This window comes from Odocoileus virginianus, chromosome 24 (assembly GCF_023699985.2).
Source record: "Odocoileus virginianus isolate 20LAN1187 ecotype Illinois chromosome 24, Ovbor_1.2, whole genome shotgun sequence".
Taxonomy (NCBI): Eukaryota; Metazoa; Chordata; class Mammalia; order Artiodactyla; family Cervidae; genus Odocoileus; species Odocoileus virginianus.
In genome coordinates, this window is record NC_069697.1 from 9,480,983 (window position 1) to 9,496,250 (window position 15,268).

At 40.8% G+C, this 15,268-nt stretch overlaps 1 protein-coding gene across 1 annotated transcript in view; it reads right to left on the bottom strand.

Moving 5' to 3' along the window:
• LIN7A (lin-7 homolog A, crumbs cell polarity complex component) overlaps positions 1 to 15,268 on the bottom strand; it is a 150,205-nt gene that overhangs the window by 36,012 nt on the left and 98,925 nt on the right. The window lies entirely within an intron of this gene.

Sequence of the window (15,268 nt, forward strand, 5' to 3'; positions counted from 1 at the left end):
AAAATATGTGCAAAATTATGTTCAATGCAACTGGAGGAAATTAAATTTTAATACCTATAGATGTTGATACCATAAAATGATGTGAGATCTGATAACTAGCATCAGAAAGTTCTTGCATTATTCCTTCTGCCAGTTGCATCCAACAAAAGAGGACCCATGTGAAACAGTATGTATAATAGGTCCCTGTGGTAATTAGCTGGAAATTGCTACAATCTGGTCAGTAATATTTAAAACTGTTTCTAAGGTTGTGTAAGAGTGAAGAGCAATATAATAGTTATCATTTCATATAAACCGTAGAATAATTTAAACAGATTATGGGCACCAAAATACAGAGAATTTCAGAACTAGAAGCTGTTCCCCTCCTAGCCTTGTGGCCTGTCTTATTTCAGATCCATTGTAAAACTCAGAGGGCTCATAGGTTCCCTATAAACTTCACTTTTGGTTTTATTGAGTAGTCAGATCGATACTGTGGCTTCTAGACTTAAGCAGAAAAGTAGTGAGGCCTTACCATATTTCTGTTTATGACATACTGACACAGAATTTCTACAAATCATCCAAAGCTACAGCTCAGGCAAATTATGAGTAATACGGTTATCTCTATTTATGAAAAAATTAAATTGAGGTTTCTAGGAGAATTCAATAAAAGTGAACTCCTTTAAGGCATGAAAGAAAGTGAAGTCGCTCAGTTATGTCCGACTCTTTGCGACCCCATGGACAGTAGCCTGCACCAGGCTCCTTTGTCCGTGGGATTTTCTCGGCAAGAGTACTGGAGTGGGTTGCTATTTCCTTCTCCAGGGAATCTTCCCAAGCCAGGGATTGAACCCAGGTCTCCTACATTGTAGACAGACGCTTCACCATCTGAGCCACAAGAGAAGAGGTATGAGTATGTTTTATTAAACTGTCCCTTCCCAGTGCCAAGCACATGGCATGTGGTTAATAATTCTTTTTTGGCAGACTGAATGAAGCCTTTAAAATGGTATTCTTGAAGTACTGTTTGCCTGTAGAGACAGGTTCAATAATGGGCTGTCAATCTCCTGGCCTTTGTTATAGACAGTAATTAGGATCAACTGCAGGGCTCTGCCTCACAGATCCTCAATTCAGAGACAAGCCTTGGATAAAGCCTCTTTGCAAGAATTGGCCTCATTTGTGGAATCCCCTGCGTGCTGTGATTTGGGAGAAGTCCATTCTATTCACATACATCATACAGTGTATAATGTGTGCAATTTAGATTTTAATGGTGCAGCTAATATTTGGTTTTTATCAGTCTCCAAGAAATTGCACCAGTTTAGTTTAAGGAAATGGTTCTCAGCTAGGCATGATCTGACCGCTCTGAGGAGAGCTGGCAATGTCTGAGACTCTTTCAACGGTCCCCACTGGAAAGCGGAGTGTGGCCAAGGGTGCTGCCAAACATCCTACAATAGACAGCACAGCCTCTCTAACAAAGACTTACCCAGTTTAAAACCTGAACTGTTCAAAGGCTGAGAAACTCTGATTAAGACAAATTTAGAGAAGACTTTACAGAGAATAATTTTAAAAAAATAAATAAAGTTTTCTACTTTAAAATACTGCCAGTTTGCTAGAACTCAGTTACTGCATTTACAATTACCCATGGCCTAAAACCTATGCCCTTCTCCAAAACCAGATGACTCATTCTATTTTGTACACTTTCACACTACAGTTTGCTGAGTACTGGGCTTCTCACTTTCTTACCTGAAACATCTTTTTTTTCAATTGCCAAGTCACCAGAACACACTTTGGATCATCACCAAGTGGAAAGGTACTCTTGGGCCTGGAAATGCAGTTTTCCTTACATCTGTCCTTGATGACTGTGGGCTCCTGCCTCTGATCGAGGCTACCGAGAGCTCCGGCTGAGACATCTTTCCTCCTGTATCAGCAGGAGGCAGGATGCACGCCAGAAACCTGGGACTTTCTTGGTAATTCCCTCCCCTTCATCTCTCATGTCCAGTCAACCACCAGGTCTTGCGTATGGTACCATTTTCTTCAAAATAGTTTTCAAATCTCTTCCTTTCTCTTTACCCTTTTTCTTTCCTCACAAGACTCTCATCACCTCTCTCCCAAACTCATGGGTGTTCCCTACTTGATCTCCTCACGTCCAGCTTTTCTCCACTCCTTCACATACTCCTACAGTCACATGCTGGCAATTGCCAGAACAATTATCTCAATGCAAATAAAAGCATGTGATGCTGGCCATTTTCTACAACCTTCAAATGATAAGTCCAGGCTCTTTATTGTGGCTTATGGGGCACACGACAACATAGCCCTAGCCCATCCCTCCAAGAGCAATCCCATACACTGTGCCTTACTCGTTAACTGCAAACATCACGCTGTTCCTTATGTTTGTACTCCTCTTCCTGGATTAACCCGTCAACCTACACGCTCTGACACTTCTATCGATAACTACTATTTATCCTTTTAAGATTCTATTTATATATCATCTCTACAAAGCCAGGGGTGTTGTTTTGTTTTCAGGAATTCTGAACTTTCAGCCAACAGTGTCCACATTATCCAGTGACAGTGACTAGCTGGAACTGTGATGGGGCATTTCCTTTCTGGACGGCCACAGCTCCCACCTGGTCATCCCCGTTTATGTGCATAATCTCCTCTTGGTCCTCACCGTAGTTACATCTTTCACTCCTATTTCTACTTCAAGGAAGCCAATGTACTCTTACAAAACCAAGTCTACTACAGCAACATGCTCCCTTGGCTTTCAGAGGTAGAAGCTCAGTGACTGTCTAGAAGCCCCAAGTTTTCTAATGTCACAGTTTACTAAATTTCTGAATACGGACTGATTGCTGCATAATGGTGATGAGCTCAGAACAAAAAAGTGAGTTGAGATGCTGGTGCTGGGTGATGAACTAGGCTGATGCTAGGGATCAGATCTTGTGTATACCAATCATACAAAGATTTAAATTCCTGTTCCATCAAAAACATAACTGCAACATATGCAGACTCTAACTCCAGGATGTAAAAGTCTCAAGCTTTGCTTCATATTGAAAGTTACATTCTTAAATCTTAAGCTACCCTATATTTGCATAGTTTCTGGTGATGCCGGGCACACCTATGAATAGAAACAAGATTTCTGAGAAGCGTTTAGATGCCACTGAAGAGCTACAATGTAATCTACATTTCAGAGTAGAGTCAACAGTAATAAAATTACCAGCTGATGATTCTGCCTCCATGAGAGAAGAGAGAGCAAGCCAAGGAGAGAAGGCTTACAGTTCAATATGATACGCGTTGCAACTTTACTAAAACTGTCCACGCCCCATGACTGAACTTAGAAAGGTGTGGTTCTGGTACCATAACTTCCAAGACTCTCTCACTGAGTTTCCCATATCTGAGACTCAGCAGCTAACATCTGACTTAAAGTTCAGGCATCTTACATGAACCTGTCCGTAACCACATGCAGAGTGATTACTCACGCAGTGATTCCCATCTGTATCAGTGTCTTCTCTCTTTGAGTACGAGAGAAGAAAAGTTCTTATTTCTTTAAGAACCAAGTTCTTGTTTCTTCGAGAACAAGAGAAGATCAAAATACATTCTAGAAAACTGTACAAACTCTGAGATTAACTTGGTTTGAATTTTATTGGATAGACCTATGGAGCTGTGGCTATATTAAAAATTTTCCAACTTTGCTTTAGGCTGGTACTAGTAGTCTCCAGGCCAATATTTAGTTAAGTGAGAAGAATGGCCCGTCTCAAGCAAGCTGGGCTTAAATCGAATCATAAAGAACAGCTTTTAGGCAACAGAAACTGGCTTCTCCAATAATGGTTAAAACGATAACTGATAATTGGGTTTATTGAGCTCCGTAAAGAACAAATGATGCCAGAAAGTGACCTAGCACAAAACTTGAAGGCAAACCCTGTATTCTTTCACAGGGAGCTCCCTGCTTCTCAGCCGACAGAAGAACGATCCTTGCTCTGCTTACATTTTCTGCTTTTGTAAATTAAGACTTTGCTGCCACAAAAGATGTGAAGACAGGGGATTTTATGAAAAGGCTGTTTAATAATAATATACAGCAATAATGTTTTATTTGTGTGGGAAGAGAAAGTCATACGTTTTTGCCAGTGCTATATTTATCAATTCCCTTTTATATTCATTAGGAAAGGTAGTTAGGACAGGTGTCATTACATCAGTTTTGCTGATGTAAGGACACCTAAAATCTCAATGACTTGCCAATAATCAACAGCACACAAGTGGGAGCCAACTGCCTCTGAAATTAGAATATTTAATAGGAGACTTTTATTGTCTCTTGAAAATAAACAGAGAGCAGAGGAAATCACTTAGTCTGAGCTAAAAGTTTAAATCTACATGCAGGCAAAATTGTAAGATAGGAAGGAGACTATTACCTCCTTCCAGAAAAGAAATTTACATTAACAGTTAATAATAACTAATAGTTAGCAGCTATTGAATTTATAAAAGTTATCTGCCACAGTGGCAGATACTTTCATAAACTTTCTTTTATATAACCTTCAGATCAGTCATGTGAGAAAGGTTTTATTATCTGTTTTACAGATGATGAAATAAGAGTCCCTAAATTGTAAATGGTCATATTATAGTTAGACTAACCTCAAGCTCTTCAGAAACTATAAGAACTTGAGCTGTAACGGCATCTGAAATTTTGAAAATATCAATTGACAATAAGGCTTTCTAATTTTCATTAAAAGTAGAAATAGAAAAAAAATGACTTCTAAAGTTATCAGATGCTAGACCTTATTCAGGTGGTTTAAGGGTTTAGAAAGAAAATTTCAAAATAGAAAAAATACTACCACTATACTAAAACAGAAAAGGTATAATACCTTTCATTTTGTAGTGACTAGCCATAGTTGATGCTGCTCAGTCTGTAAGTCACGTCTCTGCAACCCCGTGGACTGTAGCAGGACCAGCCACAGTAGGTATCAGAAACTCTTGGCACATGACCAGATTTTAGGATGGATGGACAACACAGAGATTCCTATTGCCCTTAAAATAAAACATAACCTTTCTGGCAGCACCTCTAGGAATCTGACCTGCCTGGCTCCCACCTCTCCTCAGCTCCTTCTGTCCGTCTCTCCGTGACCCACCCACCCCCGCTCTTCTTTCAGCCAAGGCTGAGACCACCTGGGACCCCTTGCTGCAGTGCTTGCAGATGGACAACTGTCTCCTCCAGCAACAAAGTACAGAGAAACGATAAAGGACTAAAAATAACTGTGTGCATGAACAACTGGGGCAGATTATGGACAACAAGATACAAAAAGGCCCAAAACACACTGCCTCTTTTGAAGAGCCAGGAGCAAAAACAAGGTGTTGGGAGCTAAAAACAGGGTACCTGTTTTTACATGAACCCTACACTCAACATCAGGTACATGAACCCTGTACTCAACATCACAAAAACAGGTGGGCAAGCCACCTGATCCATCCCTCTGGCCTGACCCCCACCCTCACCTTATATGAGGAACTGGCTTCACCCCCGGCCCCTGGGGAGTGAGCAGGGGAACCTGTTACCTGTTTTCACGCCCACCGCCCACTGCTGCAGCGAAGGCCCCAGTGAAGGCTTTCCTGGACTTCTTCTCGGGCTTCTTATCAATCTGTGGTAAGGAAGGCTAAGAATCCTGGTCGGTAACAATCCTTCACGAAAGGCACGGGCTTCCTCGCCTGGATCGCGTCACCCCAGCTCTCATGATGTCGACTGACTCCTCCTCGCCCTTTTCGCTTTTAGTTAGTAAGTCGTGTCCGACTCTTTGCAACCCCATGGAATACAGCCCTCCAGGACCGTCTGTCCACGGGATTTCCCAGGCAAGAATACTGGACTGGGTTGCCATTTCCTCCTCCAGGGGATCTTTCTCAACCCGGGGATCAAATCTGCGTCTCCTGAACTGGCAAGCAGATTCTTTACCTGAGCCACTTGGGGAAGCCCCTTCCTCACCTTCAGTCTCAGCCTAAATGTCTCCTCTAAAAGCGGCCGTTCCTAACACTATCAAAAGGGGCTCCGCTTAGTCTTTTACATGGCACCCGTTTTCTTCTCCTCTTCCCCCTTTAACACTTCTTACAGTATTTCATTATGAGGCAGTGTTAAACTCTGAAGTATAAATTCGTGGGGTTTTTTTGTGTATTTCCCCGCCCCTTTTGCTTCCTTCAGCCCACACCTAGGGAACAAACAGAACTCAAAACTAGCTGAGGCAGAAGGCGAGGGCTGCATTTCCCCCCGTTATCTAAAGGCTAGGTGAAGGCTGGGGTTGGGGTAAGGAGGAAGAGAAGGAGGACAAGCTTCACTGACTGTACAGGCAGAAGTAACAGGAGAAAAGTCCTCAAAGTGGGAGGGGGAGAAGGAAGTTGCATTGTCAGAACCAGGAGTAGGGTGGAAAATACTCAGCACATCCTATCCAGAGAGTAGAAAAACCAGTGTGCTTATGGGCTGTGGACAACTGATCCCTTTCGATTGTCCTGGAAACTCACAAGTCCTTTGAATTTAGAATAACGGTTTTCCATGACCAAGTCTTACTGAAACTTGTAAACGTTGCCTTGTATGGAAAAAGGTCTTTGCCGATGTGATTAACTGAAGAATCTTGATCTTGAGATAAGGAGATCATCCTGCATTATTTAAAAGCTAAGACACTTTAGCCCTAAAGGACTTTGCAACCTATGGACTGCACCTCCTCTGCCCATGGGATTCTCCAGGCAAGAATACTGGAGTGGGCTGCTGAGCCCTAGTCCACGGGATCTTCCCGACCCAGGACTGAACCCACGTCTCTTATGCTTCCTGCTCTGGCAGATGGGTTCTTTACCACTAGCACCACCTGGGAAGCCAGGGGAGCTTCCACACAGAAGTTACAAGAAGAGAATTGTCTACCAGAGCCTCTGGAGGGAGTCCAGCCCTGGCTGACAGCCTGGTGTGGGGTCATTCAAGCTGACTTCTAACTTCCAGTCTCCAGAACTGTGAGAGAATAAATTCTATCAATTAAACCATCAAGTATATGGTAATTTGTCATAGCAGCTGTAAGAAACTAATACACACATGGAACAAAAATCTCACTCCTATGAGCAGCATGGAACTGACCTGAATCTCTGGGGGAATTTCCTTTATGCTAGGATAAGTGGTGGCTATGTCCACAGTTACATATACATTTATATGTGTACAGGCATATCTCAGAAATACCAAGGTAAATGCCTCCTTTTCCAAAATGCTACTATTTTTAGGAATGGTTCTCCACTTTTTAAAAGTCAAAGCCCTTTATAAGAAACGGAAAAGCAATACTCATCCCAACCAAAACTGCTTATGCAAACCTATACAAGTGAAGAAACCTTGATCTTTTCTATACCATATAGGAAACCACTAATCTTTAAAGGACTGAGAGGTTAGCTGACCCCTGCCTTAGGATGAATGAAGCCAGACTGTCTTTAAAGGACTGAGAGATTAGCTGACCCCTACATTAGGATGAATGAAGCCAGACCGCCCAGATTACACTCTTCAGCTGTGCCATTCAGTTGGCTGTGTGACCTTGGGCCAGTCACCTGATCTCTCTCTTCCTCAGTTCCCTCATTTATGAGAGTGACGATAAGAGCACTTAACCACAAGATATCATCATGAGGAAACAACTAACTCAATATGTAAAGTGCTTAGAATGCTGCCTGGAGATAAACACATACGGAGCTTTGACTTTGTACACAGGCGCTGTTCTAAGGGGGCTTCCCTGGTGGCTCAGTCCTGAAGAAGATGCCTTCCAAAAGGAGATGTGAGTTCGATCCCGGGGCCAGGAAGATCCCCTGCAGAAGGAAATGGGAACCCACTCCAGTATTCTTGCCTGGAGAGTCCCAGGGACAGAGGAGCCTGGCAGACCATGGCCCATGGGGTCGCAAAGAGGGGGACAGGACTGAGCACACAGGCGTGCTGCACTGAGATGGCAGAGAAGGCAATGAACAAAAACGACTGCTGTCAGTGGGGCCTGCGTTTCAGTGCAGAGCTTAAATGTTCAGAGAAGTCTTACAGTGTATTTCACAGTAATTAAAAAGAAATCTTTGTATTTTCTCTCTGTTCAGGTAATAGATAATAAGATTTAATATAGATTTCCCATGTGGACTCCGCAGTTTCACAAAGCTCAAATCTGGAGAGTTCTAATCTTTGTTTCATCCTCACCCCACATCTGACCGCCTTTCTGCATAAATAATTCGGGCTGTGAGTACTCAGCCTACCTATGAGTACTTCACCCTTGGCAGAAGTATTTATAAAATGGGAGAAAAGCCAGGTTCCAGGAAAACAATTTATTCTGTTCCATCCCTCAATTTTTACTCATTCATTTGTTATGCTTAAAAATCAATTAGCACTGTTCATAGACTGTATCAACAGCTTTATTTAGGATTAACTACAGAGCTGGGCAAATTTGACTGCCATTTCCCCACCAATGATGCTCAAAAACAATGCCTGGATTTCAGGAGCTAATGAAGGTCTCTTTTTCACTATGACATAGTTTTAAATTTCTTGTGCTTTTATTTTATCTTTCTAACCTCTGCCTCCCTGTTCCCCACCTGCCTTCTCCCCTGTCAGTATAGGAGGCTCTCATACTGATTCTTTTGGACCTTCTCCCTTTTAAAATATTACTAGGAAATAATTATTAAGTCAGACACAGTTGAAAAGAAGTGTACAAGGAGACCCTGGGGACCCTTTAGCCAGCTTTCCTCAATAAACATATTGTAAAAAAACAACTGATTTTTTTAGTATTAAAATCAGGGCATTGACATAGGCACAGTTCTGGAGCTTACTCAGGTTTCATTGGGATTTACTTTTTCAGTAACCAATTATTACTCTTGGTAAGCATCAGTTATGGTCATAAGAAAGGCTGAAATTCACTTTTTATGCATGTATTTGGTATGGGCTTGGGTGTGTAAAGGTGTATCCATTTCTCTGTGTGTATCTGTGTATGCATGTGCATGTGCGTATGTGTAAAAGAGAGAGAGAAAACAAGCTCTGGCCCTATCCATTCACAAGACTTTTTTGAGGAACAGATGAGAGAATCTTAGGTAAATACTGTTCATAAACTGTAAAGTACTAAATTAAAAAACAATTATATTGTATTCCATGCCTAATACTTCCGTTTAAGAAAAATTTCCCATTAGTAAGGTACACAGAGCGCCTCCTTACATGTACGAGGAGAGTGTGTGTTTGCGTGTGTGGGGGGGTTTACAGGAGTCTGAGCAAAATACCATCTGGAAACACAGAGTCACAGAGTTAGAAGGGACCTTGGGGTCAACTGTTGTAGCCCTCTATATTGTACAAACAATTTGAAATATTCTTGCCAGTTGGTCTTCTAATCTTTGATTAAAACTTCAAATGATGGGCATATTGTGACTTGTGATTCCGTCTTTTTCACAATAAGCCCTTCCTAAAATCTGCCTTCCCTGTGGCTTTCCCCCACTGGCCCTGGCTCTGCCATCTGCTGCCTCGCACAGTGGCGCACGTGAAGGCAGTCATCGCTCCCCTGAGTCGCTTCTCTGTCCTAAACAAGCCTTCTTCCTGTACAAGACTGCCTGACTCGGGATCAGCTTACTCTTCTTTGCAAAGTTGGAATCAGGATCAGAGCGCAGTGGGGTGTGAGCTGAACAGTATGTTCAGAGCTGAACCAATCTCTTCTTCCTTCCATGTTTATACATATTTGTATTAATGGCCCCTATAATCACATTTTCCCCTCCTTGCTTCAGATTTCTCTTGAAATCAATCGAAACCCCCTAGACATTTTTTTTCTTCAGGGATTTTATTTATTTTTTCCTTCAGGTTTTGATATTTAGCCATTCCTTCCTGATTCTGCCTAATTTTGATTTTCCCTGCCTGATTCCCTGGTGATTCAGACTGTAAAGAGTCTGCCTGCAAGGCAGGAGACCCGGGTTCAGTCCCTGGGTTGGGAAGAGCCCCTGGAAATGGCTACCCACTCCAGTATTCTTGCCTGAAGAATTCCATGGAGCTAGTGGGCTACAGTCCATGGGAAAGAACTGGACACAACTGAGCTGCTAACACACTTCCTGATTCTGCACATAGGTAGAATCTTTGGCAAATGGGCAGGAATTCACATAGATTCTTATTAAATTTAGCTTATTGTACCATTCCATTGGCATTTTTTTTTCTTTTCATATATCCAGACCCAATCACTAAATGTATTTACTGTTCTTGCTGGCTCCACACTGGCTGCAACCTTTATATATGGCCCTTTAGTTCTTTCTTGATATTGCTGATGATACACTTGGGTATAAAAGAGTGAAAAGGAGATCATTAGAAAGCTATAAATTCTAACTGTAACATTTTGACTTCCTGTTAACTTTAAGCTTTAACTGAGTATTCAGTTCTAAGTTTTTATTGAGGGTTGACCTAAGAAGTAGCCATGCGCAAAAGGCCTCGGCATTTTCTATAAAATTGTATTAGGTAATTCAATATCTCATTTGTAAAAATCCCAGGGGAAATTTCTCCTGGAGCTCAGGGACAGAAAAAAAGTCTCTACCAATGATGGCTGAGCTGGTATGAGTCTCCTGTTTTGAATTCTAAGACAATAAAAGAAAAAATATTACTTGCTCTATTGCTGTATCTTTTAAAATTTTCTATTTATTGATTTTTCCCCCTTCTATGCCATGACAAGCCATGTTAATAATTCTGCATTAATATTTTACTTTTTACCAGATATCATGATTTAAAAAAAAGTGGTCGTCCAATCATGTCCAACTCTTGCAACCCCCTGGACTGTAGCCTACCAGGTTCCTCTGTCTATGGAATTCTCTAGGTAAGAAGAGTGGAGTGGGTAGCCAGAGCAAACCCAGGTCTCCTGCACTTCAGGAGGACCCTTTATCATCTGAGCCACCACAGAAGCCCAGATAATCATGGTATATCCTTTCTAAATGCAGGTAGAGCATACATGTAAACATACATAATCAAGACATCTTTTCAGGTATCTTTTCAGATGTTTAAAAGTCCATGCAACAATTTCCTTACTTTTTAAGTAGGACAGTAGGAAATTTTCCCCAGAAGACTTGTACTGAAGTAGTAAGGTTGGCTTCAGCCCTTCAAATCACTCTTACAGAATTTGTTCTCCATTTAGAATGGTATGTTCTGAAAATATTCCATATTAATTTTCCCAAATGGTACTTTATTTTAAAGTGTAAACTGGATCATTTGCTAACATTTTCTCTTTTGTGGTCCTTCCATTACAGAACAATATTTTTTTTCATTAAATACTGCTATCTGCCTGGAATTATTTATATTGAGAAGACTTGTGGATTCAGTGTTAGCAGCCCAGGGTTATTGCCTTGGATTAAGTACTTTGACTGACAATTGGAAACCCACTGGGTCATGAAATTTCTCACTTACAGAATGAAAAACACCTTTTGATGAATACCTGATAAGTACTAGGTGCTGTTAAAATGTACATAACTTACCTTTAGGTACTTTAAAATAGGTAGTTTATAATACATAGTTTGATTTTATAGATATGCAACATTTTACATGACAAATTGAGAAGCCTAAATCAGTCTAGGTGGTCAACAAACATTACATCAGAAAGGTATGACTCCAGAGGCTGGTCGCACTACAAAAGCCTTTGTTATACCCATCTTAAGGATGTTTTGTTTATTAGCAACAGTTTGTCAGAAATGGATTCTTACTGGCAAAATTAGTGACTTATGAACTAGCATGATAAATGGAACTTAATCAACAAAATTAAAGGTTTTAAATGTAAGTGGAATACTAAAGATACTGGAGATATTTCCCACCTTTGCATGACCAGGTTGCAAAATTCTTAAGGAGGCTCACAGCTTGCACCAAAGGATTAGTGGCACAAATTTGATCACTAAAGCTTCTTATTTCCAACTGCCAGTTTAATAGAATTTCTGGTTGTCTGATGCTGACTATAACAAAAATCTTGGCTCTGGAATGTTGTTTCATCTGCCTCAAATAAACCCTTTTTTCAAGGTAATGTTTGGAACATCTGAATGGACCAAGAACTAGGATGTTATCAAACTTAACAGAAGATCAATGCCTTTTTGCTAATAACTGTTTGCTAAAATAAGCTTTTATGGACAACAGACTTTGCTTTAAAACTTACATAACTACTATTAGCAATATCATAGGGGGACTGCTAACTCTCTTCAAGTTTCTTCACTAACCACACTTACACACTTCATTTGTGTGTAACAAATTATCACAGGATAGTTCTCAACAGACATTCTGCCTCATTTTAATTTTCATCCAACCTCTTAAAATTAGTCCCTGCTCACCTTATTCAGATTAGGAAATTCAGTTTAGGGCTTATTAGTCCATTAAATAAATCCTTTTCTACTGACTGGAAAAGGTCAATCTTCATCCCAGTTCCCAAGAAGGGTAGTGCTTGAATGTTCTAACCATCAGACAATTACACTTACCTCCCATGATAGTAAGGTCACGCTTAAAATCCTGTGTGCGAGGCTTCAGCACTACATGAACCAAGAACTTCCAGATGCCCAAGCTGGGTTTCGAAAAGGCAGAAGAACCAGAGATCAAATTGCCAACATTTGTTGGATCACAGAAAAACCAAGGGAATTCCAGAAAAACATCCACCTCTGTTTCATCGACTATGCTGAAGCCTTTGACTGTGGCTCATAACGAACTGCGGAAAGCTCTTAAAGAGATGGGAATACCAGACCATCTTACCTATCTCCTGAGAAACCTGTATGCGAGTTAAGAAGCAACAGTTGGAGCTCTGTATGGAACAGCTAACTGGCTCAGGACTGAGAAAGGAGTATGAGAGGGCTGCCTGCTGTCACCCTGTTTATTTAACCTATGCATTGAGCTTCCCTGGTGCCTCAGATGGTAAAGAATCTGTCTGCAGTATGGGACACCTGGGTTCAATCCCTGGGTTGCAAATATCCCCTGGAGAAGGGAATGGCAATCCACTCCACTATTCTCAACTGGAGGATTCCATGAACATAGGAGCCTGGCGGGCTCCGGGGTTGTGGAGAGTTGGACACGACTGAGCGACTAGCACACGCTGGGCACGTCATGAGCAATGCTGGGCTAGATAGTCACAAGCTGGAATGAAGACAGGCAGGAGAAACGTCAGCAACCTCAGCTATGCAGATCATAGCGCTCTGACGGCACAAAGCGAAGAGGAACTAAAGAGCCTCTTGGTGAGGGTGAAGGAGGAGAGGGAAAGAGCTGGCTTAAAACTAAATATTAACAAAACTTAAGATCATGGCATCCGGCCCCAATACTTCATGGCAAATAGAAGGGGAAAAGGTAGAAGTAGTGACAGATTTCCTATTCTTGGGCTCTACAATCAATGCGGATGGTGACTGCAGCCATGAAATTACAAGACAACTGCTTCTCGGCAGGAAAGCTACGACAAACTTAGACAGTGTGCTCTGTATAGTCAAGGCTACGGTCTTCCCAGGAGTAGTGTAAGGTTGTGAGAGCTGGACTGGAAAGAAGGCAGAGTGCCATAGAATTGATGATTTCAAACTGGGAAGACTCCTGAGGGTTCCCTGGACAGCAAGGATATCAAACCAGTCAATCTTAAGGGAAATCAACCCTGAATATTCATTGGAAGGACTGATGCTGAAGATGAAGCTCCAGTATTTTGGTTACCCGATGCAAACAACTAACTCACTGGAAAAGTCCTTGATGCTGGGAAAGACTGAAAGCAGGAGAAGAGGATGTCAGAGAATGAGGTGGCTGGATGGCATCACTGACGCAATGGACATGAACCTGGGCAAACTCTGGGAGATGGTGAGGGCCAGGGAGGCCTGGCATGGTGCAGTCCATGGGGTCTCAAAGAGTTGGACATGACTGGGTGACTGAACAACAACAATCTATTAAATCCATGGATACTGAGTGGTAGAGTCTGACGTGTCTTATTCCATTGCTTCAGTTCTGCCCACAGTCTGCCAGATAAAGTCTCAGATCATTGCATAGAATGGCAAAGTGATTATTAAATGCCAACAGCTCTGTTCCCTACAAATGTATGGGGTTAGACGAAGGTTCTTTTGCCCTTTTGACAGACAGCTTAAATAAAGTCAACTAAATATTGATTTAATATAAATTTCCTGTGGCTTTACATAAATACACTTACTATGAATATATTTTTGGTTCTTTTAAAAATATATATACTCTTCCTTTTATCTACCCAATACATTCAGAGAAAGCATAAATTCACACAGTGAGGCACAGATTATTTTGTGACATAATTGCATGACCTAGCTTTAGAGTCCTCCCCTAGAAAACTTGACTATGAAATTATCAGTTGAAACATGCTTTGAAAAAGTGCTAGTTATCTAAAGGTCAATAAAAAGCTCATCTTAAAGCATTGTTGCATAGAAAAAAGTAAATGAAATGGTAATTTTAGAATTGGAATGCTGAAGGGATATAAAATATTCATGGATCGGTGATTTTGATGTACATGAGAGATCAGCAGAGTTGAATAATTTGGGGTTCCATAAAACTACTAGTCAGGCCAAAAAAATATAAGCAAGATATAAATACAGAAGAATTTATTTCATGGCTATAAACAAAATATCACATTTCAAATGCATTTATTTTGGATATTATGCGCTTAGCAGAAATCACTATGACCACAAAGAACACAAATCTAATTTATTTTTTTAAACCTTAAGTTCTTAGAAGACAGATCCCAGGTGAAAAGAAAAGTAAATAAGCTTTGATATGTTTCTATTCATACTTCTGAAATTTTTGCTTTTGGGTTATTATTTTTGATTTAAGTAGAGGTTATAAGGGAAGAATTATTCATTTCACATGACACCATCTCATTAACAACTTATTATTACATGTGGAAGTAATGGTATCCAAAGAATATGAGGCTGTGAAAAAATATATGTTCATACTTTTAACTTCATGTGAAAGCTAAGATAAATATAATGAATAGATACTCGCTCTTTTTTTTTTTCCCAGGAAAGGGGCTAATATATTTTTATTTCACTGTAACTGTTTACTTGGCTTAAAGAATTACCTGTGCATTAGCCTTTTCCACATGTGTTATTATTATACATATTAAAGCCATCCTTCCTCTATAATGAAAATGAAAAATAAATAGGGTAAAAGTTCTAGCTTTGTTTTTTAAATGTGTATATTTGCTTACAGTAACTTTGAATAACTCAATGGACATGAATTTGAGCAAACTCCGAGAGAAAAAATGAATTTGAGCAAATTCATTAATATCTCTGATGAAGGACAGGGGAGTCTGGTGTGCTGCAGTCCATGGGGTTGCAGAGTCAGACACAACTCAGTGACTGAATAACAACAAACTGA